Source organism: Hetaerina americana, unplaced genomic scaffold, assembly GCF_022747635.1.
Source record: "Hetaerina americana unplaced genomic scaffold, ioHetAmer1.1.p SCAF_6, whole genome shotgun sequence".
NCBI classification, from domain to species: domain Eukaryota; kingdom Metazoa; phylum Arthropoda; class Insecta; order Odonata; family Calopterygidae; genus Hetaerina; species Hetaerina americana.
Genome location: NW_027287205.1, coordinates 6,429,737 through 6,433,520, shown reverse-complemented (window position 1 = coordinate 6,433,520; position 3,784 = coordinate 6,429,737). Strand labels below are relative to the sequence as shown.

The following is a 3,784-nucleotide window of genomic DNA, read 5'->3' as shown; positions in this document are numbered from 1 at the left end:
TGGGGACTGGAAAACATCGCAATCAGATGCATCCTCCTCACCTGTCACCAGAGGTTCTTGGGGTGTTTGAAACCCGTGATGCAAGGATTGCGTAGCGAGGGCGTCGATGGCATGAGCGGGGGGAGGGGGGGCGAAAGACCATCCCTCCTCATTTGACGAGCTCACGGAGACGGGGGCTGGAGGTCGTGTGATATTAGGCGAGGTGGTAGGTATGTGAACCATTTGTAGAACGGTATTCGAGACCAGGAGCTTGGGTTTGTCTGTCCTCTTCTTTTTCGGTTCCCTTTCCTCCGTTGACGATTTTCGCTCCCGCTGACATTTCCCTCCAATTGAAGGGAGATGCGGGGGACCAACGGGAGCAGCCGGGACCGCACCCTCGATGAGTAGAAGCGACCGCGCTCTCTCCTCCACAGCCACTTCGGGCTCGTCCATCTCCACGGCGGCGTTAGGGTTGGAGGGCATCGTCATTGCCTCCACATAGCTCTTACATACCTGGTTCCGAGGGCAGGTCTTGCGCTCGTGGCCTTCTTGATTACAGCGGGCGCAAGTGCGGCGCTGACCCTCATAGATGATGATGGCCCGGTTGCCGCCGATGGGGAGGTACGAGGGGATATTTCTCTCGACCGTCATCCGCACAACCCTGGTGCCAGTAAGCACCCGCGCCATATTTTCTCCCTCCCACCTGTTCTCCCACGAGCGATGTATTTTACCAAAGCGTTGGAGCTCGCCTGTTATGTCTTCCAATGGGGTCTCCACGGGGAGACAAAGAACCCTGACATTACACGGGCTGCCGGAAGTCTCGTCAATTGTTATTGTCGTCCTCTGGTCACTTAAAGACGGAAACGGTAGTTTCCGCGGAGTATTGTCTAAAATCCTAGTCATTGTAGCTTCGGTTGCCAACTTCAGGAATATCAAATGACGATTGTATCCAAATTGGATCGCCACTATCTCTTCGGGTGTGAGGCCCAGCGACTCTAACGTGAAGAGGTGGACCTCCAACGGGGTAGGAGGCTTCGCCTTCTCGTCAACTTGCAAGGCGAGCGTGTTTAAACGGCGCACAGCCATTTGAAGAAATCAAATTCAGCACACTAGCATGAAGAAGGAAAGCGCAACAAAAAAAACGAGCACTTTAAAGGGAAATAAAACACTCACGAACGCTCCCTCCCCGCCACACGCACACGGCGGTAGCAAACAAAAGGAGCCTAAGCTCTACACCAGGAGTCAAGGTCAGTCTTGATCCACTAAACAAAACAAAAGTACAGCCTTCCCGGCGGAAGAAGTCGAGAGTCAAACTGCGCGCTTCTTGATGAACTAGGCGGTCAACCGCCGCTCGAAACAAAACACGATCGGAACCTCGATTTCCGAGAGAGTCCGGCAGTGCCGCTCTCCAAACCCCGGCGACCGAAGCCTCGGACGCCGGCGATTTTAGACACTCGGTGAACACAGGCACGTCCTGCTATCAAGGCAGCTATCGAGGATAGTCAATTTACCCTGAGATCCGTGGGTCTAATATGTCGCCAAGCGCCCCGATTCTTTCAGCCAAGAGATGGCGTCAGGGGGCAGTTTCACCCACCAAAGGAGAAATAGACAATACACAAGGAAAGGAAAGGACAGTGGGTTAGAATTCATACAACATCATACAGGAAAGGAACAGTGCGTTTCGTGGCACGCATAGCCAGGAGAAAGAGATGAGCCACATTGGCCAAATACCATGACTATCCTCGATAGCTCAAGTGGTTAAGAGCATCCGCCCGGCAAGTGGAAAGATCCGGTGTTCGAGTCCCGGTTGAGGAAATATTTTTACTCTTGTGATCCGTTCGATTCCGCCTTCCCCACCTCTATTGTGTTCGTCCTTTATATGTGTTCCTATCCCTTTTCCTTATATCTGTTTCTGTATATATGAGTATATATATATATATATATATATATATATATATATATATATATATATATATGTATATCTATATGTATATCTTCGAAAAAAATCTTAAAAATACCTATATTTTCCAGTTTCAACTATCCCACTGAAAGAATCTCCGCATTTCTTTATCACCACCTACAACCTCTGGTACTCTCCTTGCCCTCCTTCACGAAAGACACATATCACATCCTCCACCGTTTAAAGTCTGTCTGCATTCCTTACACCTCTAACCCACTTACGGCCACCATCGACTTACTTCCCTCTATACCTCTATTCCCCATGAAGAAGGCTTAACCTCTCTCCGACATTATCTTTCTCTACGCCACCCAACCCAGCGCCCTTTGACCAAATTTTTCCTCAATCTAGCAACTTAAGTGCTGACAAAGAACTCATGTTCGCTCCAAAATTGTTTCTATTTACAAACCAAAGGCACAGCGATGGGAACGAGTACGGTACCATCATATGCAAATTTCTTAATGGGCCTTCTTGAAGAGAATTTACTTTCAAAGCAACCCCTCCAACCTCTTTTTTGTGTCCGCTATATAGACGACATTTAAATTCTCTCGAAACACGGCGCTGAATTCCTGAATAATTTCTTATTGTCCTGAAATTCTTCTTTCACAGTTATATTCAGTTTTTCCATTTTAGGCCCCACCATCAACTTTCTTGACATTGACATCTCACTGCACAACAACAAATTCACCAGTTTAGTGCATATAAAAGCCAATAACCATCAGCAATACCTACATTACACAATCTGTCACCCTTCCTACACCAAATTCTCGATTCCTAAATCTCTCCCTATCCGTGGACTCCGGATTTGTGACACCACTACCCCTCACAACAAATACCTCCACATTCATACCAGGCACTCCACAAACGCGGTTGCCCCGGGATACTCCTACAGAATGAAATCCACCACGCCAACCGGCCTCAAACACCACAAAAGAGATCCCCAAATCGGACTCAGGACTCAACCTTTGCACTACCTGTATTTCCCCGAATCCCGCAGACTCTAAACTTTCCTTAAAGAAATGTTTCCTATGAACATGACACTGACGCGAGCTCATCTGTACTACCCCAATGCCCATCTCTCGCGCACAGACGACCCTCTAATCTTAAAAACCTGCTAAGATCCACCAACAATTTCATGCCCCCCCTGAGAAATGTCCTCATATTTCCCATGCCTGCAACCGCCGTCAATGTAAAGCATGCCTGGTTATCAGAGCAGCTCCGTTTTCCCCGCATCTCTTCACTGCTCCCCAACCCCGCTATCACGCCAATTGCCCCTCGAAAAACATCTTTTTCATGCAAACAACGCATTATTTTACATAGGCAAGTGTTTTACCACCTCATCCATTCGAATGAAAAATCACCATCACTCCTGTAATTTTGCTTCTCTGTCTTCTATTCCTATCCATTCACATGCAATTTCCAACAACCTTTCCTTCGACCAGTGTTTCTCACTTACCATCCTAGAATCCCTACCCGGAAATCAAAGGGTTTGGAATAAGTTCCGGCAAAAGCTAAGGATTATTACTCTGTGAAATTTTCATTCTTTAGGAGTATTTTTCCCAAACTCTGGCGGTAACCTATTACGCAAACAAAAATACTTGATTATCCGAATACGGTTTAAATTGAACTTTGTCATCAGTATCCCAAACAGATTAGTTTTTGGATTGACTAACCAGCGTATTTCTGAGATATAATGTGACTTTGAAACCTTGAAATACATTTATACATAAAAAGTACGTAGGAAAGAAGCTCTGCATATATTTAAAATGCCTTTATTACAATTAGTTAGCCATTTATTATCCCAAATCTTCTCAATTTTAGCAATTACTCACTCTGCATTTGTCCTTA

The 3,784-nt window shown here is 46.4% G+C and overlaps 1 non-coding gene across 1 annotated transcript; it reads left to right on the top strand.

The window, feature by feature from the left end:
* The first annotated feature begins 1,718 nt into the window (after positions 1-1,718).
* TRNAA-GGC (transfer RNA alanine (anticodon GGC)) lies at positions 1,719-1,794 on the top strand. Its single transcript has one exon. It is a non-coding gene; the product is annotated as a tRNA-Ala (tRNA).
* Positions 1,795-3,784: the final 1,990 nt, after the last annotated feature.